This window comes from Arachis ipaensis, chromosome B4 (genome assembly GCF_059453495.1).
Source record: "Arachis ipaensis isolate K30076 ecotype BB chromosome B4, ASM5945349v1, whole genome shotgun sequence".
NCBI lineage: Eukaryota > Viridiplantae > Streptophyta > Magnoliopsida > Fabales > Fabaceae > Arachis > Arachis ipaensis.
Genome location: NC_142439.1, coordinates 104,108,710 through 104,133,848, shown reverse-complemented (window position 1 = coordinate 104,133,848; position 25,139 = coordinate 104,108,710). Strand labels below are relative to the sequence as shown.

Genomic DNA, 25,139 nt, shown 5'->3' with positions numbered 1-25,139 from the left:
AACTTAAGGACAATAAACAAAAGTGCTAGGTGGGAGACACCCTACCATGGTAAATTCTTTTCATTTTTCCCTTTTGTACATATTGGTAATTAGTTTAATTTCATGTTTTGTTGAGTTTGTTGAGTATAATTGGTAGTTTAGTAGGTTATATAAGGTTTTATGGTGTTTTGGTAGCTGTTTGGAGGTTTGGAATGCTTGGTTTGGTGCAAGAACTTGGAAAAATTTTGAAAACAGAGCACCAACCCGTGCGTGCGCGCACCTGACGCGTACGCGCGCCTCAAGCATTTTCGATCATCCACACGGACGCGCCATGTACGCGTACGCGTGGATGCAAAGATTTCACCTCCAAGCCAAATTCCAGAGAGTTTTGCCTAACTTGCGCCTACTTTGTGCGTGAGGCATAAACCAACTCACGCGTGCGCGCACCTGGCGCGTACGCGTCCATGAGCCAACCTGTGAATCGACGCATGGGCGTGCATGACGCGTCCACACCGGTTCAAAAAAAATCTTTTCTTCCATTTTCTTTTGTTGCATTTGCATATTATCATTCATTGCATTTTAATTTTATTTTTATAGCTTGTTCTTATTTTATTTTCTAAGTTTCTTATTTTAATAATGGTGTTGGATTCTTATATTCAATTGTTGAGAATTTCTTGGTTAATCTTGGTACTTTGTGACTTGTTTGGCATTAATTGTAATATTTGCTCTACACACAAGATTAGTACTTTAGTTCTTCCTGACTCATGATCCCTTGTTTTTGTACCTCATCATCATTGAGTTAGGATGGGACCAAATGCTCTCATGCTTATCACTAATCTTGTTTGTGTAAATTGTTGATTAAGCTTGATGCAACATGCTCTTCATGTCATGTACCCATGCTTTAACTTGTTCTTGCATCAAGTATTAGTTAATATGCCTTTGCTTGAATTGCTTTCTCACTCACATGTTGTAGCTACCATGTATTTGAGAACCTTACTCTTATTTGGCATTAGCCCTTGCCTATATTTTTTTGCTTTAATATATTTGTTGTAGGCTTAATTATCCTTCTCTCTCTTTCCTTTTAGGTTGGCCACTAAGAAGGAAAGGAATGGAAAAGCTTTTAAATGGGGCAACAAACAAGTCCTTCCGCACAACCCTTTGAAGAAACTCATCAATTGTAGCAACCCATCCACCTTGATCTTCTTTTCATACACCGAGGACGGTGCAAATTTCTAAATGTGGGGAGGTCGTTCGACCGATCTCCATGGGTAACAATTTCTTTCTTTCAACACCAATTCTTGATTTTCTTTCCTAGTTATTGCATTTCATGATAGGTTGCATGTTAGTTAGAATTTGTACATATTTCACCACTTCTTTTTATGTTAGGACTACTTGATTAGGGTAATGATTTCTTTTCCAAGAAAAAAAATTGTTTTTAAGGCACCCTACCAATTTGAAAAAATTTTTGTGATGAACTTGCTTGAAGAATTTATTTTGGAACATGGTTTTTGAGCTAAGAACACAAGCATGTGAGTTTTGAGCCCAATTGTGTGGTTATATCATATAACCACTTATTTCCATTCTTGTGTACATTGTTCTCTTTCTATGATTGTAATCTTTGATTTGTTTGATTCTATATGTCCATTGTTCTATGTATATATGCATTTATATGATTGAGGCCATAATTTCATTTAGCTCACTTACCTAAATAGCCTACCTTTCATCAACCATTGTTAGCCAAATTTGAGCCTATTTAATCCCTTTTGTTCTTAATTTTAGCACATCACTACCCCTAAGTAAAAAATAATAAATGTCCCTTAATTTGGATCTTTGATTAGCTTAGGCTAGTGAGGGTGTGTATCATTTGGGTATGGGAAACTTGGGACATTGGTTGAGGAAAAAATGCATTTTATATTTTTGTTGAAAATATTGGGAATTTGGTACATATTCATGCACCATATGTAAAACCATATGCATTGATATGTTTGTATATACTTTAAAAAAATGATGATAAAGAAGAAGAAAAAGAACATATATATATATATATATATATATATATATATATATATATATATATATATATATATATATATATATATATATATATATATATATATATATATATATAAGAAAAAAATATAGAAAAAAGAAAAAAGGGAAAAAGAAATAAAAAGGGGACAAAAATGCCCCAAAGTAAAGTTCAATAAAAATCAATGCATATGGAATGTGAACTAAAGAAAATGCATGAGCATGTAAAAAAGTGGAAATCATGGGTAGCTAGGTTGTGTACTAGAATTGTATAGGTTATTGTACGTGTTAGGTGAGGGCTTAGGCTAATCAAAGATACAAATTTCAAGCTCACTTGACCATATGTATCCTTACCTTTACCCTAGCCCCATTACAACCTATGAATAAGTCCTCATGATAAATGTATGCATGCATTGAATAATTGTTGATTGTTAGATGAAAAAAAAATCTTGAAAAGCATGAGTAGAAGAGAATCGAGTGAATCTATCCTATACACTTGAGCGACTAGAGCAGATACATGTCCGGTGAGGGTTCAATGCTCAATCCCTTGTTCCCGGCTTCTATGGGCTTTCTTTTTGCAAGTCTATTTGAACTTCATTTTGATATTTGAATTGGTAGAGTTTGTGAGTCGTCATATGAGCTTTTGCCCTACTTGCTTATATATGTTCTTGGAGATTGATTTGCTTTTAACCAAGTAGGTAGAATCATCTTGCATTTAGTTGCATGCATGTAGATAGGTGCATATAGTTTATTTGCATTGAATAAATGTTCATAACCCTTTTCTTGTCCTTCTTTATTCTTAGCATGAGGACATGCTTGGGTTGAAGAGTTCTACACTAACTACTATCTTTCTTCCCTTCAATCGGTATACATGCGCCGCAAGCAAGTCCTAGTTTCGAAAGAGGCTATTCAGCAAGTGCTTAATGTCCTACCGGTGCCAAGTGACATGGATGGCTACCAAGAAATCTTACATCAGCGAGAGAAGTTTGGATTTGATTGGGACTCGATCCTTCGAGTCATTGCTGAGCCAGAGGTATTTTGGATCCATGGTCGACTCTGGATGAGGCCCAACAGCATTGACGCTCGCTTCCTCACTGTGGAAGCTAGAGCTTGGGCCCAGATCCTATCTCACTATGCGCTACCTAGCACCCACAAGTCATCCTTCACGGCAGACCTCGCCTTGCTTGTTTGGTGTGTTCTCACGGAGAAGCCGGTGAACATTCCACTTCTTGTCAAGCAAGCGATGAGCCAAGTTCACGACTGGGGTAATTTACCATTTTCAGCATTGGTATCTGATTTAGTTGCTGCTGCGGGTGTTCCTTGGGAAGTAAAGGACAGAAAGATTATAGTTCTGGCTAAGGGCGATGTGGTCCCAACCGAAAAATACTTACATCTTCCCATGAACAACCCGAGCCTTGACATAGTCCTTCCACCTACTATTCCTTCCACTTCATCATCACTACCACGGCAAAGATCCACAAATCAAAGGATAGAAGATCTTCACCGGAAGCTTGATAGATATGAGCGGTGCAATCAACGCCAATATACTTACATCAAGAAGCTTCTGCGTTGTGTTACCCCTAGCCTGGAGGAACCCGAAATATTAACATCCACCTCAAACCCGAGTGATGGGAGCTCTGAGGGAGAGGATAGCGACGGTTCCGATCCCGACGGCCCTTTGCACATTGTTCGTAGTACGGAGGACCGTGCTAATTTTTAAGTGTGGGGACGTCGTTCGACCGATCTCCATGGGTAACAATCTCTTCCCTTCAATACCCATGGATTTATCTTTTGCTAGTTAGTACATTGTATGTGTAGTTAGTTTTGCTTGTAAATACTCCTTGCATGATAGTTAGTTTCTATAGAGTTACTTGGTCAAAACAATAACTTCTTTTCCAAGAAACTGTGTTTTGGGGTACCCTACCTGACGTGGCAGAAATTGGCGGATTAAAAAATTGTTATAAGAGATACGTTGCAAGTACAGTTCTTAATCAACAAAAATTCGCTTATCAATTTAGAAGAGTTGTCACAAAATTAGAATTAAGATACTGGGAGTATGAATCCCAGGTCATCTCCCAACGAGTTGCAGAAAGATGTGCTATTTTATTAATCAGATGTTTTCAAAAATGGTTTCGAGTTGATAAACAGGAAATTAAATCAGAGAATTTATGTAATTTAAATAAAAATCTTGACCGGGAGTAGATTAGTTGGAAAGTCTATCCTTGTTGGAGTTCTCCCAAGATTAATTGATAATTGAGGGTTGTTCTGCTTAGTTATCCTTTACCAACTAGAGGAAAGTCAAGCAAGTTGGAAGTCTATTTCTATTCACAAGTTCTAATCCTCTCCCTTGGGAAGGATTAGTGTCAGTGACTAGAGGGCGGTCCAACAATAAACCCAATTACAATTTTACTCTTGAGCATTCCAACTCAAGGTTCTCCTTTCAATCAACTCCCAATCAAGTTATGGAATTACTCGCTCATTATGAATGTAATCTTCACAAAATAAGAAAGGGAAATAAAGGAAGACATGATAAATAATAATAAAAAAGACCAATTAAAAATAAAAATAGTTCTTGTATTAATAAATTCTAAAAATAATCCAATAGTAATTCTGAACAAATTAAGGATATGAAAGAGTAAGTGACAAGTAAGGAAAACAAACTAGAATGATGAAGTCTTAGCGGAGGTAATAACTCTTCTCAATATCCCAATCCAAAAAGTGATAAAAACAAAATCCTAAGAACTATGAATGTTTAGAGAGAAAACCTAGAGGAGGAGTAAAGTCAGATCTAAAAACTCAAAATCATGCGGAATGAATAATGTCTCCCCGGTCTCTGCATGTTCCCTAGCTCTAATCTGCTTCGATGGGCCAAAAACTGGGTCAAAACATGGCCCAAAATTGCCCCAGCGAATTCTGCAAATTCTGCAGATCGCGCACGTCACGCGATCGTGTCATCCATACGTTCGCGTCATCCAGCGTTTTGCCTTGCCACGCGTGTGCGTCGTCCACGCATTCGCGTCACTCGTGCAGTTTCCAATCCTTGCGTTCACGTCAGGCACGCGAGTGCGTCACTACAATTTCTCCATTTCGCGCGGTCGCGTGAGCCATGCGTTTGCGTCGCTTCTCGATGGTCATCTCTTTAATTTCTTGTGTTCCTTCCATTTTTGCAAGCTTCCTCTCCAATTTCCAAGTCATTCATGCCCTATAAAACCTGAAACACTTAACACAGGGGTCATGGCATTGAGTGGAATAAAGGAGAATTAAAATACATAATTAAAAGTTTCTAGGAAGCAAGTTTTCAACCATGGAGTAATTTTAGGAAGGAGTTGTAAATACATGCTTATCATATGAATAAGTGGGTAAAGATTTGATAAAACCACACAATTAAACACAACATAAACCATAAAATAGTGGTTTATCAACCTCCCCACACTTAAACATTAGCATGTCTTCATGCTTACATGAAAGGGATAAAATAAATGAGTAGGAACATGTAAAACTCATGCAATGCAATGCAACCTATACATATGAATGCAACTATATGATTCTTGTCCACTTGATTAAAAGTAAATAAGCTCTTCAAGACAATCACAAATTAAATTCCACTAATTCAATTCTTATACAGTAAGAATAGATAAAAATGCAAGAAGGTAGCTCATGAAAGCAGGGAACATAGAATTTACGCATTTAACCCTCACTGATGATGTATGTACACTCTAGTCTCTCAAGTGTATAGGGTGATCACTCTACTCCTCTCTAATCATGCTTTCAAAAATTTGTTCTACACCTTACCAATCAACAACATTTAACGTACCAATGCAAACATCATGAGGTCTTTTCAAGGTTGTAATGGGGCCAATGTAAGGGTAAGGGTACATATATGGCTAAGTACGCTTATGAATTGAATCTTTAATTAACCTAAGCTTTCACCTAACACATATATATATTCTATATAATTTTAAATTTCATACCTAGCTACCCAAAATTTCCTTTTCACATTCCATACTCATGTATCAACTTTATTTTAATTTTATCATATATGCATTGATCTTTGAATTTTAACTTAGCATTGGGGTAATTTTATCCCCTTATTTATTTATTGAATATTTTTGGATTTTTTTTAAAACATGAAAATAAACATAGCTTATCAATGCACATGGATTTTTAATTCTTATAGTTTCACATGAGTAGGTACTCAAATTCCCATTATATTATCATGACACATTCCCTTATTATCTTTTGTTCCCACAATCTTCCCATACTCAATTAACACACAATTCTATCTCAAGCTAACCAAAGATTCAATTGGGATATATAATTGTTTTTTCGCTTAAGGCTAGTGATGTGGTAAAATACAGAACAAATGGGATTTAAAGGCTCAAAGTGGCTAACAAAGGTAACTTAAGGGGTAGGCTTAATTGGGATAAGTGAGCTAAACAAATAATGGCCTCAATCATATGCAAGCATATAAATATATTAAACATTGGACATATAGGATGAAACAAAATATAGATTACAATCATAGAGAAGTAAACACACAAGAATAAAATATTTATGGTTAAATAATGTAACCATGTAACTAAGCTCAAATCTTACGGGTTGTGTGTTCTTAGCCTTTTAAACTATGTTCCAAATGCAACTTCAAGCAAAATTAACATAAAAGTTTTGATTAAAATTAGTGAAATTTTGTTCTAACAAAAATAGGGTCTTAGAAGAAACTTATTATCTTTTCAATCAAGTAGAATATGCATGCAACTAACCTATTACTATGCAATTATCCTATTCTACAGAAGAAAAACTAACTAAATATCCTATTTTATTGGTGTTAAGGAAGAGAAATTACCTCCGGAAGTCAGGTACTGACCAACCTCCCCACACTTAAGGTCTTGCACCATCCTCGGTGCCATCTGTCAGGAATAAAGGGGGGCTGGTAGCAGTATCTCCACAGTCGGGACCGTCATGGCTCCCTGTGCTGGTAAAGGAAGTGGAGTCCGGGGTGTCTGGGTCTTTGTAGTTTCCCATAAGTAGCTTCTTGAGGTATGTGAATCGGTGCTTGTTACGGCGCTCTCTTAGCTTTACTTTGTGTTTCTGCCAATCCAACCTTTCAAGTATCTGATGGAGCAGTTGGTTTGTTGTAGGTGCTTGTGGTGTTGAAGGAGGAATATCTCCAGCCGGTTTAGTAGGTTGGCTTGTAGTGGCTACTGGAGGTCTGATATATTTCCCGTTAGGGACGTATTGATCATCCCGTGGAAGCATGGCTTTGGTGTCCCCAGCTCTGTAGGAGACTTTGGCTACTGAGACGAGATCTGAAACCAAGGCGGGAAAAGGTAAGTTGCCCGCAATTTGTACGTGTCCCATTGCATTCCGGATGTGTCTTGGTAAGTTTAGGTGCTGGTCTGTAAGGATACACCAGAGTGAAACAGCCATGTCTGCAGTGAAGGAGGACTCGTGGGTGCTTGGAAAGACATAATGGGACATGATCTGTGCCCATACGCGAGCCTCCAAGGTAAGTGCAGAAGCCGATATTCCCTTAGGTCGGGAACGATGGTATCCGTAGATCCATTTGCTGCTAGGTTGTGCGATAACTCTGAGAACGGTGTCCCAGTCAAATTGGTACGTCTAGCACTTGAGTGTGGCCTCTTGAAATGCGTCCAGTCCTTCTAGAGTAGAGGAAAGATCTAAAGCTCGCTGAATGGCCTCTTCTGTAATGGGAACTTGCTTCTGACGGACATAGAAAGACTCCAGGGTTGGCAGGTGGAAATTAGAGTAGAACTCAACTACCCAGGAAAGATTAACCTGCCGTGGCTGTCTCTGTAGGAATCCCCATTGTCGTCGCTCAATTCGCGGCTCAACAAATTTAGCAATACAGGTCGGAAGGATAAAAAGGTATTCATTGTTGTAACTCCTTTCTGCCAGTATGGGGAACATCTGCTCACAGTAGCGGTTGGTAATCACGCAGTGTCCTTTGCTGGGAAGGCTTTCTCTTTTTCATCAACCTTTATAATCCTCTTAATTCTTTTTGTTGAAGGCTTAACAGCAGTTGAAGATGGCTCTGCCACTAATGCTCTTTTTGTTCCTCTTCTTGCTGTTGATTTGGGAGTAGCTTTCTTTTTTCCTTTCTTGGTGGCCATCCTGAAAGGGGAAGAGTAAGGATGTTAAAACTTCAAGGGATAGAGCAAGGAAGAGAACGGGAAAGGTGGTAATCAATGCACATTAAAGATGAATGATGTTAACACATGGTCATGACTACATGTGAAAGATCATCAATGGAAATATAGCAAGTGCATATGATGACAATTAAATGCAAGGTGTTTATTGGCATGCCGGCAAAGGCATGAGTAGCATAGATCAAGCATTTAATGTCCAAGTTAGATTACCAAGCCTTTCAAACTAATAACCTGTTTGTAATAACAATTATATTTAAATAATATAATATAAAAAGGGTTTTGTGAAAAGCAAGTATTTAGAGTAGAAGAATAAAAGAAATCTTAAAAATAGTGCACAATGACATACGGGCGTTTTCACAAACACATAGCATGCATGGTAAATAAGCTATTGAAAGTATTAGATGGAACATGCAAGCAACCCTTAAAAATTAATATATAATTGTCAAACAAGATCCGTAACAATCCACAAGCAAATCATTAGAAATAATAATTACCCAAATAAATTTCCAACACCAATTAAAAGAAAAAGAAAGAAAAAAAAAACATGGATAATGAAGGTAAAAAGAAAGAAAAGAAAAGAAAAAGAAAACATAAGAACAAGAAGAAGAATAGAAAAGTAAAGAGGGAAGAAGAAAAGAAAAACCTTGATAATGGTGGTGAGAGAGAGAAAGTAGAAAGTGAGAAATAAGGAAGAAGGAAGAAGAAGGGAGAAGGAGGAAGGGAAAAGAAAAAGTAGGATTTGGGGGAGAAAAAGATAAGATATTTTGGCAGATTTGGATAAGCTGTGCGGCGCAAGCGACGCGGACGCATGGGGTGCGCGTTCGCGCGAATGGCGCTTAGATGAAACGACGCGAATGCATGACTCGTTCGGTGCTACTGGCACGAGGACAGCCTCGCGCTCGCACAACTCTCTGTTCGAAACTCATTGTTGCCAAATTTCAGGATGACGCGTTCGCGTGGTGGACGCGATTGCATGAAAGGCCAAGATTGGCAGACGACGCGGACGCGTGGGGCACGCATTCGCGTGTTAAGGCTTGTGCGTCTAGTGCCATTCCAGCCCCACTCCATTACAACTTACTGCCATGCACCCTTTCTTACGTCGATTTTCAAGGCACGCGTTTGCGTGCCTGACGCGAACGCGTGGGAGGTAGTTTTCCCACATGACGCAGACGCATCAATGACGCGGTCACGTAGGTCAATTTTTGCCATAGGCACGCCTCCAGCCACGCTCTCGCGTGACTCTTTGTTCACTTTTCTTTTCTTCCTAATGCACTTGTGATGCGGACGCATCAGCGACGCTTACACGTCGCGTGCATTTTTTTTATGCAATTATGCAAATGAAGATGCAAACTATATGTGCTAATAATGAGAAGAGTTATTGAAAGAGAAAACTAAGAAGAAAGATAGGAACGATCATACCATGGTAGGTTGTCTCCCACCCAGCACTTTGCTTTAACGTCCTTAAGTTGGACGCTCCGCTAGCTCAGTCTTCTGCTGTTGGTGGATCCTCTAGGAGGAAGATCTCTAGCTCTTTGTTTTTCGTCGCCTTCTCACCATGATATAGCTTTAAGCGATGTCCATTAACTTTGATGAATTCAGAGCTTGAAGGATGACTTAGGTGGAAAACTCCGTATGGCTCGGCCTTCTCTACTCTATATGGACCTTCCCATCTTGATCTCAACTTGCCTGGCATGAGCCTCAGTCTAGAGTTGTAAATGAGGACTAAGTCCCCAGGTTGGAACTCTCTCCTCTTGATGTGCTTATCATGGACAACCTTCATCTTTTTCTTGTACAGCCTTGAGTTCTCATAAGCTTCTAGGCGAAGGCTTTCTAATTCTTGCTGTTGCAACTTCCTTTCAGCTCCGGCTTTCTCAAATCCCATGTTGCACTCCTTTACTGCCCAAAAGGCTTTGTGCTCTACCTCAACTGGGAGGTGACAGGCTATTCCATAAACTAAGTGGAAGGGACTCATCCCAATGGGTGTCTTGTAAGCCGTTCTGTATGCCCAGAGTGCATCTTGTAGCCTGGTGCTCCAGTCTCTTCTATGAGGTTTGACTATCTTCTGCAATATACGCTTTATCTCTCTGTTAGACACCTCGGCTTGCCCATTAGTCTGGGGATGGTAGGCTGTTGCCACTTTATGAATTATCCCATGCTTCTTCAGTAATTCTGTTAGTCTCTTGTTACAAAAATGGGTGTCTTGATCGCTCACGATTGCTCGTGGTGATCCAAAGCGACAAATAATATGGTTTCTAACAAAGGAAACAACAGTGTTAGCATCATCAGTGTGGGTAGGAATTGCTTCCACCCATTTAGAAACGTAATCTACAACTAACAATATATAAAAATAACCATTAGAATTTGGAAATGGACCTATGAAGTCAATGCCCCAAACATAAAAAATTTCACAGAAAAGCATAATCTGTTGAGGCATCTCATCCCTTTTGGATATATTACCAAACCTTTGGCATGGGGAACAAGATTTACAAAATTCAGCAGCGTCTTTAAAAAGAGTAGGCCACCAGAATCCACAGTCTAAAACTTTTCTAGCTGTTCTTTGAGGGCCAAAATGTCCTCCACTCTCAGATGAGTGGCAGGCCTCTAAAATGGACTTGAATTTTGATTGAGGCACACACCGTCTAATTACCTGGTCAGCGCCACATCTCCATAGATATGGGTCATCCTATATATAATATTTGGACTCACTTTTTAGCTTGTCTCTTTGATGCTTAGTAAAGTCTGGAGGAAAAGTGCGGCTAATTAGATAATTAGCTACAGGTGCATACCAAGGGACTACTTCAGATAGTGCTTGCAGGTTATCAAATGGGAAATTATCATCTATAGGAGTGGAGTCATTCCTAATGTGCTCAAGGTGACTCAAGTGGTCTGCCACTAGATTCTGGTTACCACTCCTATCCTTAATTTCTAAATCAAATTCTTGTAGTAGTAGTATCCAACGTATAAGCCTTGGTTTGGACTCCTTTTTAGCTAATAAATACTTTAGAGCTGCGTGGTCTGAGTACACTACTACTTTAGCACCAAGTAAATAGGCTCAGAATTTATCCAGAGTAAAAACAATAGCAAGAAGCTCTTTCTCAGTAGTAGTGTAATTAGACTGAGCGGCGTCTAAAGTCTTAGACGCATAAGCAATTACAAAAGGATCTTTACCTTCACGCTGAGCCAACGCCGCTCCTACTGCATGGTTGGAGGCATCGCACATAATTTCAAATGGCTGGCTCCAGTCTGGTCCTCTCACAATTGGAGCTTGAGTCAAGACGGTCTTCAGCTTATCAAATGCTTGTTTGCAATCCTCACTGAACTCGAACTCAATATCTTTCTGCAGTAGTCTGGATAAGGGTAGTGCTACCTTACTGAAGTCCTTAATGAATCTCCGGTAAAAACCTGCATGGTCAAGGAACGAACGGACTTTCCTCACAGAAGAGGGGTAAGGTAAACTAGAAATAACATCCACCTTTGCTAGATCTACAGAAATGCCAGTATTAGACACAACATGTCCTAGTACAATCCCTTGTTTTACCATAAAGTGACATTTTTCAAAATTCAATACAAGGTTCGTACTAATACATCTATCTAATACTCTAGATAAATTATCTAAGCAAAGGCTAAATGAATCACCATAAATGCTAAAATCATCCATAAAAACCTCCATACCGTTCTCAATAAGGTCAGAGAAAAGACTCATCATGCACCTTTGGAAAGTAGCTGGTGCATTGCATAAGCCAAAGGGCATTCTCTTATAAGCATAAGTTCCAAAAGGACATGTAAAAGTAGTCTTTTCCTGATCTTCAGGAGCTATATGAATTTGAAAATAGCCTGTATAACCATCTAAAAAGCAATAATGGGATTTACCTGACAGGCGATCAAGCATCTGATCAATGAATGGCAAGGGGTAATGATCCTTGTGAGTGGCTTGGTTGAGATGCCTATAGTCAATGCAAACTCTCTATAATTCTGCACTCTAGTTGTCAGAAGCTCTCCATGCTCATTTCTTACTGTTGTGATTCCAGACTTTTTGGGCACCACTTGTACTGGACTGACCCATTCGCTATCTGAGATGGGGTAAATGATGTCTGCTTCAAGTAGCCTGGCACTTCTTTCTTGACAACTTCTAGGATGGTGGAATTCAGTCTTCTTTGAGGTTGACGGACAGGCTTTTCTCCCTCTTCTAGGAATATTCTTTGCTCACAAACTTGAGGGTTGATGCCTACTATATCCGCTAGGCTCTATCCAATTGCTTTCTTGTGTTTTCTCAGCACACTGAGTAGCTGTTCTTCTTGTTGGGAAGTGAGTTCCCTTGCAATGATTACTGGAAACTTTTGCTCATCCTCAAGGTAAGCATACTTGAGGTGTGGAGGGAGGGGTTTTAATTCTAATTTCTGCTCATGACCAGGCTTTGGATTATCTGGAGCTGGTGATAATGGTGAAGTGCTCTCATCGTCCTCAGAAAGTGTCCCCACACTTGGACCTTGTCCTATGTACTTCTCTTCTAATTCCTCCTGGTGAACTTCAGCCACGGTTTCATCTATGATGTCACACTGGGAGATAGAATGATCATCCGGAGGGTGCTTCATAGCTCCATTTAAACTGAATTTCACTATTCTGCCATCTATTTCAAAAGAATAAGTTCTGAAAAATGCATCCAGCTTGAACTTTGAAGTCTTCAGGAATGGTCTTCCAAGCAGGATTGATGATAGCCTTCTTGAGTCATTTGGGGGCATTTCCAGGATATAGAAGTCAATGGGAAATGTGAGTCCCTTAATGCTCACTAATACATCTTCAGCAATTCCAACCACTGTAATAATGCTTTTATCTGCTAACACAAAACGAGCTGCCGACCTTTTTAAGGGAGGGAGCCTCAAAGTATCATATATAGACAAAGGCATTATACTAACACACGCTCCTAAATCACACATGCATTCAGAAAATATCACACCTCTAATAGTACAGTTAACCATACATGGACCTAGATCACTACACTTTTCAGGTATACCTCCCATTAAAGCAGATATAGAACTACCTAAAGGAATAGTTTCTAATTCATTAATTTTGTCTTTATGTATACATAAATCTTTTAGAAACTTTGCATATGTAGGTACCTGCTGAATAACATCAAAAAGGGGAACAGTTACCTCAACCTTTTTGAATATTTCTACCATTTTGGGATCAAGTTCCATTTGCTTTCTGGGCTTCCTTGCAATTTGTGGAAATGGAATAGGGAGGGCGTTTTCTGCAGCGTCTGCATCCTTTGGTGCTTCTTTCTGTGGTTGAGCTTTTTCTTCTTCAACCATGTCTTGTATGTCCTCTTCCTCTTCAGCATCTTCTACTTCCACCACCTCTTCAGCTGGGGCGTGTTCTGGTGGATTTGGCTCCTCCTGATTCCTCTCTTGCAGTGTGGTTCCAGACCTTAGGGTGATGGCATTGATGCCACCCTTTGGATTGGGTAAGGGTTGAGAAGGAATTCCACTGGAGCTTGCATGTTGAGTGTTTGAAGTATTGGATGATCCCATCTGAGAGATGAGAGCTTGTATAGCGGATGTCAGACCGTTAAGTGAACTTTCCATGTTCTTTTGTCCTTGCGCAATGGATTGAAACATCTCGTCATTCGGAGAGGAATTAGAATAAGTAATCTGAGGAACTTGTTGTTGGTTGTGTTGTGGTCCTTGGGATTGCCTCAGGAGAGGTGCTCTGTAAGGCTGGTTCTGGTTCTGCTTTCTGTTGTTGTTATTATTCCACCTCTGATTTCCCTGATTGTCTCTGCCTCCTCTGTTATTGTTGTCCCTCCAGCCCTGGTTAGAATTATCTCTCCAACCTTGGTTGAAATTGTCCTGCCACCCATGGTTGTAGCTGCCACCTTGATTGTACCCTTGATTGGGGCGGTCATAAAAGTTATGAGTGGCTGCCACAGTATTGTCTTCCTATTGGAGCTGCGGACATTCATCAATATAATGACTATAATCAGCACAGATTCCGCATACTCTTTGTTGAACCAACTGTTGGCTTTGCTGTGGTGGAGAAGGTTGAGCTTGCTGAGCTTGTTGTTGACTTAATTGCATCTGCCTCAGTAAGTTGGTCATTTCACATATACTCTGAGTCAGAACAGTAGTCTCTTTGCTAGAAGATACCTCTGCAACAACTTTGACCGGATTTGTTTCTGCTTGTGATTCCGAGTAGATTTAGCTAAGTCGCTGATCAATTGCCATGCCTCATCAGTGGTCTTGTACTTTTTTATAGACCCATTGCTAGCACTTTCCAATGTGGTCTTATCTTGAGGCCTCATGCCCTGTGTGACGTAGCCGAGAAACACTATCTTATCAATCATATGGTGGGGACATGCTTCCAGAAGATTGTTGAAGCGCTCCCAGTATTCGTAGAGAGTCTCGGATTCGTCTTGAACAATCATGGAAATGTCTTTCCTCAGTTTATTAGTAACTTTAGCTGGAAAGAATTTTTCCAAAAATTCTCTTCTAAGCATATCCCAGTTAGAAACAGTTGTTGCGGGTTGAGTGTAGTACCACTCTCTCGCCTTTCCCTCAAGAGAGAATGGGAAGGCTTTTAACAAAATAGAAGTTTCATCTGCACCATCACGCCTGACAGTAGAACAGGCTTCCTGGAAATCCCTAAGGTGCTTGATAGGCTCTTGAGCAGGTAAGCCATGAAACTTAGGCATCAAGTTGAGTAGTGCAGTCTTGAGTTCAAAATCTACAGCCACCGCTGGGTGATGCGCTTGAAACGGTTGCAGTGTAAAATTAGGGGCTCCAGCTTCCTGGATAGTAACTCTCCTAGGTGCTGCCATGTCGCCTGCACGTAAATCAACTGAATCAGTAGAAAAGAAGCTCGTTTCTTCCTCAAGTGACGTTTCAGATTTGCCCTCGGAGAGGACTAACCGACGCCCAGCTTGCTGTATATGTGAAATAGTTCTTTCAATCTCAGGATCAAATACTGGCAAGATTAGATCAGGAAGTGAACGCGTCATTTAATGAAAGAAACATGCAGCTCATAGTAACAAAATATAATAAAATGCAAATAAATAAATTCCAATCAATATCTTAGCACTCTATTGCAACTCCCCGGCAATGGCGCCAAAAATTGACGTGGCGGAAATTGGCGGATTAAGAAATTATTATAAGAGATATGTTGCAAGTACAGTTCTTAATCAACAAAAATTCGCTTATCAATTTAGAAGGGTTGTCACAAAATTAGAATTAAGATACTGGGAGTATGAATCCCAGGTCGTCTCCCAACGAGTTGCAGAAAGATGTGCTATTTTATTAATCATATGTTTTCAAAAATGGTTTCGAGTTGATAAACAGGAAATTAAATCAGAGAATTTATGTAATTTAAATAAAAATCTTGACCGGGAGTATATTAGTCGAAAAGTCTATCCTTGTTGGAGTTCTCCCAAGATTAATTGATAATTGAGGGTTGTTCTGCTTAGTTATCCTTTACCAAGTAGAGGATAGTCAAGCAAGTTGGAAGTCTATTTCTATTCACAAGTTCTAATCCTCTCCCTTGGGAAGGATTAGTGTCAGTGACTAGAGGGCGGTCCAACAATAAACCCAATTACAATTTTACTCTTGAGCATTCCGACTTAAGGTTCTCCTTTCAATCAACTCCCAATCAAGTTATGGAATTACTCGCTCATTATGAATGTAAACTTCACAAAATAAGAAAGGGAAATAAAGGAAGACATGATAAATAATAATAAAAAAAGACCAATTAAAAAAAATAGTTCTTGTATTAATAAATTCTAAAAATAATCCAATAGTAATTTTGAACAAATTAAGGATATGAAAGAGTAAGTGACAAGTAAGGAAAACAAACTAGAATGATGAAGTCTTGGCGGAGGTAATAACTCTTCTCAATATCCCAATCCAAAAAGCGATAAAAACAAAATCCTAAGAACTATGAATGTGTAGAGAGAAAACCTAGAGAAGGAGTAAAGTCAGATCTAAAAACTCAAAATCATGTGGAATGAATGATGTCTCCCCGGTCTCTGCATGTTCCCTGGCTCTAATCTGCTTCTCTGGACCGAAAACTGGGTCAAAATATGGCCCAAAATCACCCCCAGTGAATTCTGCAAATTCTACAAATTGCGCACGTCACGCGATCGCGTCATCCAGCGTTTTGCCTTGCCACACGTGCGCGTCGTCCACGCATTCGCGTCACTCGTGCAGTTTCCAATCCATGCGTTCGCGTCAGGCACGCGAGTGCGTCACTACGATTTCTCCATTTCGCGCGGTCGCGTGAGCCATGTGTCCGCGTCGCTTCTCGCTGGTCATCTCCTTAATTTCTTGTGTTCCTTCCATTTTTGCAAGCTTCCTCTCCAATTTCCAAGTCATTCATGCCCTATAAAGCCTGAAACACTTAACACAGGGGTCACGGCATCGAGTGGAATAAAGGAGAATTAAAATACATAATTAAAAGTTTCTAGGAAGCAAGTTTTCAACCATGGAGTAATTTTAGGAAGGAGTTGTAAATACATGCTTATCATATGAATAAGTGGGTAAAGATTTGATAAAACCACACAATTAAACACAATATAAACCATAAAATAGTGGTTTATCACTACCCTACCAAATTTTTGAAAATTTTTGTAGTAAACTTGCTTTAAGAATGTATTTTGGAACATAGTGATTGAGCTAAGAACACAAGCATGAAAGTTTTGAGCCTATTGCATGGTTACATCTTCTAACCATTAATTTCATTCTTGTGTGCATATCTCTCTCTCTATGATTGTGATCCTTGCTTTGTCTGATTCTATATGTCCATTACTTTGTGTATGAATGCATTTACATGATTGAGGCCATCATTTCAATAGTCACTTTTCCCCAAATGGCCTTAACCCTCTTATCTTCCATTGCTAACCAATTTTGAGCCCATAATAAACCCTTCTTTGTTCTTAAATAGAGCACATCAACAACCCTAAGCAAAAAACCATGAATGTCCCTAAATTTGGATCCTTGATTGGCTTAGGTAAGTTAGGATGTGTATCATTTAATTAGGGTATACTTGGAAAATTTGGGTAGATATATAGGTGTGTAATTGTAGTGTAATTGAAAATTCTAGGATTTGGAAACATATTCATGCATTGAATGATTAGACTATATGCATTGAAACTTCTGTTCACAAGGCCCCAAGAAAAGGGGATAATATAAAAAAAATAAAAAATAAAAAATAAAATAAAATAAATAAAAGAAAATAATATAAGCAACAAAGGGGACAAAGAAACCCCAAAACAAAGTAATGAAGAAAACAATGCATATGGGTGTGAATTAAAAAGAACGCATGAGTATGCAAGAAAGTGAAATTCAAGGGTAGCTAGGTAATGTATTATAGTTGTATAGGTTGTTCTATATGTCTAGTGGGATCCTAGGTTAATCAAGGACTCAAAATTTAAGCTCACTTGGCCATATACATCCTTACCTTCACCCTAGCCCCGTTACAACCCATGAATAAGACCTCATGATACTTGTAAGCATGCATTTAGTAATTGTTAATTGATTATAGGAAAGACAAATCTTGGAAAGTATGATTAGGAGAGGATTGAGCGACGAACCCTATACACTTGAGCGAATAGAGCGGATACACTTTCGGTGAGGGTTCGATGCTCAATTCTTTGTTCCCGGCTTTCACAAGCGTTCATTTAGCAAGTCATATACACTCCTTAGTGATGTTCAATTTGGTAGGATTCATGAATTACATACTATTTTCACCCTATATGCTCACATGTATTCTTGGAGGATAGATTTACTCTTGACCAAGTAGGTAGATAATTTTACATTAGTTGCATGCATCCACTTAGGTAGTTTGCATTTCATAAACCCTTTATCACCATGATCTTTGGTCTTTTTATTTTAATCATGAGGACATGCTTGGTTTAAGTGTGGGGAGATTTGATAAACTCCAATTTTGTGGTTTATATTGTGTAGAATTTGGGGGGTTTTGTCAATATTTCTCACACTTATTCACAAGAAATGCATGGTTTTGTGTTCACTTCCTAATATTGCCCCATGATGAAAAACATGCTTATTTTGCCTCAAAATTGCCATATTTTAATCCTCTTCTATTGCCAGTTGATGCCGTGATGTATTTGTTGAGTGATTTCAGGAATTATTGATGCCAAGGCATTTTGGCCCGTTTCACTGATCTTTTCTTTACTGTTTTAGGGTAGTTTCATGCATTTTCTTAGTTAATAAGCAAGTCTTGGGTAGATAATCACTTACATCTTGATTCAAGCAAACATTATGAATTTTATGTGATTTTATGAGAATTATGCATGAATTGAATGACAAATTGGATAATGCATGTCTCATAACTTGGATTAGAGCTTTGATGCACTTTATTTGCTTGATTTCAGGACAAAGGAAGCAAGGAAGAGCCACGTTAGTAGCCACGTTAATCTAATTAACGTGACCTCTAACGTGGAATGGGAATAAACTTGCAACGTTAATGAGAAAAGTGATTGCCAATAACGCCTTCGAGACCATCATGGCCCACGTTAATTGTCACGTTAACTACATTAACGTGGTAGTTAACGTGGAGAAAAAGGGAGCTCCAGCGTTAGTGGTAAAAGTGAACACTACTAACGCTCCAAATCGGCAATTAGCCACGTTAAGAGTCATGTTAACTTAGTTAACGTGAACTCTAACGTGGAAAGGAAGACCATGCCAACGTTAGTGACACTCACCTTTGTCACTAACGTTGGACTAAGCCCAATTGGCCATGTTAAGAGTCATGTTAACTACATTAACATGAACTCTAACGTGGGAGGAGCAAGGAATCGCCAACGTTAGTGACACTCACCTTTGTCACTAACGTTGGACCAAGCCACTATGAGCCACGTTGGCTGCTAACGTGGAGGAAGGAATGATGAGCCAACGTTAGTGACACTCACCTTTGTCACTAACGTTGGAGATGGCTATCACCACAACGTTAGTAGCTACGTTAAGACAATTAACGTGAGGCACTAACATGAGAAGGGGCATTTGGAGCGTTAGTGACAAAGGTAAGTGTCACTAACGCTCTCGAGGCTAAGGCATGCCCACGTTAAGAGCCACGTTAGTTATACTAACGTGGACTCTAACGTGAGAAAAAGGTGGCTAAGAGCAACGTTATTGGCAAAGGTAAACGCCAATAACGCTTGCGATGGACTAAGAGGCAACATTAGTGGTCACGTTAGTGCCACTAACGTTAAAGTTAACGTGAACCATCTTGGGCTAGGAACGTTAGTGAAAAAGGTGATCGTCACTAACGTTCTCGAACCCACATTTTCACTTAACGTTAACGCCACTAACGTCCTAGCTAAAGACCATGCCTACTTCACACTCTCTTTGCAAGTAAAGCTGAGCCCACTGAAGATTCCAAACTACTTCAAACTCAAGATTCAAAGGCCCATATCCAAAGACTTGAAAAGCCAACTAGAAGATCAGAAGAGTAGTATATATAGGAGTAGTTTTGAACTAGAAAGGGAGCTTTTGGGGCACTGGGAGAACTACTCTCTGTATAATTTTACTTTCTCTGCAACTTCTAGTTTTACTTTCAGAATGTATTCTCCATCTTTGCTTTCCATTCCCAGAGCTATGAACAACTAAACCCCTTTCATTGGGTTAGGGAGTTCTGTTGTAATTTGATGGATCAATAATAGTTTTCATTATTCTTCTTCTTTCTTTTCTCTTGATTTTACTAGAAAGCTTTCAATCTTCATCTAATTGGGTAGTTGTCTTGGAAAAGAAGCTATTCATACTTGGATCTCTTCGGAACCTTGGAAGAGGAATGAAGAGATCATGCTAGAAATGCTTTCTCATGTTGGACCAAATTGGGGTTTGGATGGATATAGTGACATATAATCCTACCAACACTTTGATTTGGGAATACATGTGGTATAATCAGTGACCACTCTTCATCTCTTCTCATGAGCAATTAGACCAAGGAATTGGCTATTGATCAAGATTTGAGAGATTGAATTACCAAGGAATTGGAATTCAATCACTTAAGATTGCCAAGGAGATCAATGAATGCATTGATTGAGGAAGAGATGGAGATGAACTTGATCCGGAGAATACAACATCTCCTGAGCCCAATGAATCCCCCATTTCTGATCTTACCCATTCTCTTTACTTTCTGCCATTTACTTTTATGTTCATTTCCCCAAATTCCCATTTAAGATTCTGCAATTTACTTTCCGCCATTTACATTTTGCACTTTAATTCCAGCATTTACACTTTCTGTTATTTACTTTCCCGCCATTTAATTTCCTGCAATTCTCAAATCAAATTCTTCTTAGCTCAATTAGAACATTCCTCCAATTAAAATTGCTTGACCAATCAATCTCTGTGGGATTCGACCTCACTCTATTGTAAGTTTTTACTTGACGACAATTCGGTATACTTGCCGAGGGAAAATTGTTGAGAGACAAGTTTCCGTGCATCAAGTTTATGGCGCCGTTGCTGGGGATTGATTTTGTATCAACAATGATTAAATTGGTGGATAACTAGATTGAGCATTTTTCCTTTGTTTGATTTAAATTCTGTTTGAGTAATTTACTTTCAGTTTTAGTTATTTCCTTCCCTTTACCCTTACCCGTTAGTGGTGTTCTCGTAGTTGTTACAATTTAGTTTACTAACCCACTAACTGTTTGATATATTGTATCACTCACACTAACAGCATTTTTTTTAACAAAGAATACTCTTTATCTTTCTTTTGCTTTGGCCTTGTTGGTTGTATGACAGGTAGAAGAAGCGGGGCTTCAACCTCCTTCGATTCCAAACCTGAGAGGACCTTCCTTAGACTAAGGAGGGAAGCAAGAGGAAAGAGAATTGTTGGTACTAAGGAAGAGGAAGAGTACGTTGAACCAGACATGGATGAGAATATGGAGAACCATCATGAAGAAGAGGCTCACAACCATGGCAGAGAAGGTCCAGCAAATCATGCTGGGCAAGAGAGAAGAGTTTTGGGCTCTTACATCAATCCAAACCCAAGAAACTGTGGAAGTAGCATTCAAAAGCTAACCATACATGCCAATAACTTCGAACTAAAGCCACAGCTCATCACCCTTGTTCAGAACAATTGTTCATTCGGAGGAAGTGTCTAAGAAGACCCCAATCAACATCTAACCACATTCCTGAGGATATGTGATACTGTGAAGTCTAATGGTGTTCATCCCGACACCTATAGACTGCTTTTGTTTCCCTTCTCACTCAAGGATAAAGCATCCAAATGGCTAGAATCCTTCCCGAAGGAGAGTTTAACAACCTGGGAAGATGTGGGTGAACAAATTCTTGGTGAGATTCTATCCTCTTCAATAGATCAACAGGTTGAGAGCCGAGGTACAGACCTTCAGGCAACAAGATGGTGAGACTCTATATGAAGCATGGGAGAGGTTTAAGGACTTGACAAGAAGGTGCCCACCAGATATGTTCAACGAATGGGTGCAGTTACACATCTTCTATGAGGGTCTTTCTTACAAATCAAAGAAGGCAGTAGACCACTCATCTGGGGGATCTCAGAACAAGAAGAAGACCATTGAAGAAGCCATAGATGTCATTGAGACTGTAGCCGAGAATGACTACTTCTATGCTTCTGAAAGAGGCAACACTAGAGGAGTAATAGAGCTAAATAATGTGGATGCACTGCTGGCCCAGAACAAGCTGATTACCAAGCAGCTGGCTGACCTTACCAAGAAGATGGAGAGGAACCAAGTAGCAGCAATCACCACCTCATCAACAATTCAAGAAGGAGTAAATGCAGAGGTAGAGGGTGATCAAGAACAAGCTAACTACATTGAAAACTTACCTAGGCAGACCATGATCCATATTCCAAAACTTATAATCCTGGTTGGAGGAACCACCCAAACTTTGGGTGGGAAAATCAACAAGATCAAGGCCAAGATCAGAGATGCCACAACCCCAACAACAATGCAGCCCACCAACATTCCACACAGAGATCATATCAGCACCAACCTAACAACACACCTCAACATCCACACCAAAGCCAAAATGGCCCTTCTCATCACTCCAACTCCAACTCATCAACATCTGAAGATAGACTCTCAAGGATTGAGACTCTACTTGAACGTATATGCAAGGAAGTTCAAGACAGTAAAATGTTCCGGGAGGAAGTGCGCTCCAATATGCAGAATCAAGATGCTGCCATCAAGAAACTTGAGACACAAATTGGCTACCTATTCAAGCAAATTCCCAGCCATGACCTGTGCAGCAACATCGATCCAAACCTAAGAGAGGAATGTCAGGCTATCACCCTCAGAAGTGGGAAGGAATTGAAGGAAATTCCCAAGGATTTACAAGAGAAGAACTCAAATAAAAGGGAAAAAGAGCGAGATGAAGTCTGAATTCCCATTCCCAGTTCACAGCAAAAAGGAGAAATGCTAAAGCCAGACGTCCCAAAAGCTCCATACCCTCAGCAATTGAAGAAGAAGGGGGACGACAACAGTTCTTAAGGTTTTTGGAAATCTTTAAGAAACTACAAATCAACATACCCTTTGCTGAAGCAATAGAGCAAATGCCGCTCTATGCCAAGTTCTTGAAGGAATTGATGACCAAAAAGAAAAGCTGGAAGAACAATGAGACTGTGATACTAACCGAAGAATGTAGTGTCATCATTCAGCACAAGCTACCGCAGAAATTGAAGGATCCTGGGAGCTTCCAGATCCCTTGTATTATAGGGGAAATCACAGTGGAGAAGGCTCTATGTGACTTAGGAGCTAGCATAAATCTGATGTCAATAGCTATGATGAGAAAAATGAGGATTGAGGAGGCTAAGCCAACAAAAATGGCCCTACAATTGGCAGACCGATCGTTCAAGTTTTCTCATGGCATAGTCGAGGATTTGCTAGTGAAGGTAGGAGATTTTATCTTCCCAGCCGACTTTGTAGTGCTAGACATGAAGGAGGAAGCCAAGGCCTCCATTATCCTGGGAAGACCGTTTTTGGCCACTGTTGGAGCTATCATTGATGTCCAAAAAGGTGAACTCACCCTGAGATTACACAATGAGAAGATGACATTCAATGTATTCAAGGCCATGAGCTACCCACAAGAACCATTGGATGGACCCTCGCTGACCTGAAGGGAATTAGTTCGGCCATATGCATGCACAAGATACTGTTGGAAGAGGATGCCAAACCATCCATTCAACCCTAAAGGAGGCTGAATCCAGTCATGAAGGAAGTGGTACAGAAAGAAGTCATGAAGTTATGGCAAGGAGGGGTAATTTACCCGATCTCAGACAGCCCATGGGTCAGCCCCGTGCAAGTTGTCCCAAAAAAAGGAGGAATCACTGTAGTCCCCAACGAGAAGAACGAACTAATCCCTACAAGGACCGTCACAGGATGGCGGATGTGCATAGACTACAGAAAACTCAATGAAGCTACAAGAAAAGATCATTTCCCCCTTCCTTTCATGGATCAGATGCTGGAAAGACTTGCAGGACATGCATATTACTGTTTTCTCGATGGTTATTCAGGATATAACCAAATAGTAGTTGATCCGAGAGACCAAGAGAAAACCTCATTCACTTGCCCATATGGAGTGTTTGCCTACAGGCGCATGCCATTTGGGCTATGTAATGCACCTGCAACCTTCCAACGCTGCATGCTCTCCATTTTCTCAGATATGATAGAAAAATTCATTGAAGTCTTTATGGACGACTTTTCAGTATTCGGAGATTCCTTTCCTAATTGCCTAAATCACCTGGCCCTGGTATTAAAAAGATGTCAAAAGACTAATTTGGTCTTGAACTGGGAAAAATGTCACTTTATGATGACAAGAGGAATAGTTCTTGGCCATAAGGTTTCTAACCAAGGCATTGAGGTAGACAGAGCTAAGGTGGAACTCATTGAAAAATTACCCCCACCAAGTGATGTCAAGGCAATTAGGAGCTTTCTGGGGGCATGCTGGCTTTTACAGAAGGTTCATTAAAGATTTTTCAAAGATAGCCAAGCCCTTAAGCAATCTCCTTGTATCTGATACACCATTTGTCTTTGATGAAAAATGCATGCTAGCATTCGAAAATTTAAAGAAGAGGCTGTCCTCTGCCCCTATCATTTCCCCACCTGACTGGAACTTACCATTTGAACTCATGTGTGATGCATCTGATTTTGCAGTTGGGGCAGTGTTAGAGCAGAGGAAAGATAACTTAGTCCATGTGATATACTATGCCAGCAAAGTCCTCAATGACACTCAAAGAAATTGTACCACTACTGAAAAGGAGTTGCTGGCAACAGTTTTTGCATTTGACAAGTTTAGATCATACCTCATTGGTGCCAAAGTGATTGTTTTCACAGACCACACAACACTTAAATATTTGTTTGCCAAGCAGGAATCAAAACCAAGTCTGATAAGATGGATCTTATTGTTGCAGGAATTCAATATTGAGATTAGAGACAAGAAAGGAAGGGAGAACAAGGTAGCCGATCACTTATCCAGAATCCCTCATGACAAAGGTGGAACACATTGACGTTAGGATTTTTGCCAGTAAAGAATGTCATAAAAATAGTCGCGTTGTAGATATAGTCTCTAAACCGACAAAAATCCCTTCATACAAACGTTTTGGTTGTCACAAGTAACAAACCCCTTTGAAATTGATAACCGAGTATTCAAACCCCGGGTCGTCTTCTCAAAGAATTGCAGGGAGGTATGTTCTTATTATTGGTTATGAGGATTGTAAATTGGGGGTTTTGGAAGTTTGGGCAATGCGCACAGGTATATTTTCGAGCAATAAAAATAAATAAATAACTGTAAAATAAACTCTTGGCAAGGTATGAGAACTGGAAGGCCTATCCTTGTTATCCTTATCAAGTGTGAAGAGAATTGGGTTTTAATCCCACTTGGTCAGCCTTTATTAAACAAAGGAAGGTTAAGTGGACTGATTAGCTTGATTCTCAAGTCCTAGTCAACTCCTGTGGAGAAACTAGTGTTAGAGCAATCCTAG

General features: G+C 39.7%; 1 non-coding gene across 1 annotated transcript; it reads right to left on the bottom strand.

Moving 5' to 3' along the window:
* Positions 1–21,505: 21,505 nt before the first annotated feature.
* On the bottom strand, positions 21,506–21,612 carry LOC148568638 (small nucleolar RNA R71). The gene has a single exon (XR_015882222.1). It is a non-coding gene; the product is annotated as a small nucleolar RNA R71 (small nucleolar RNA).
* Positions 21,613–25,139: the final 3,527 nt, after the last annotated feature.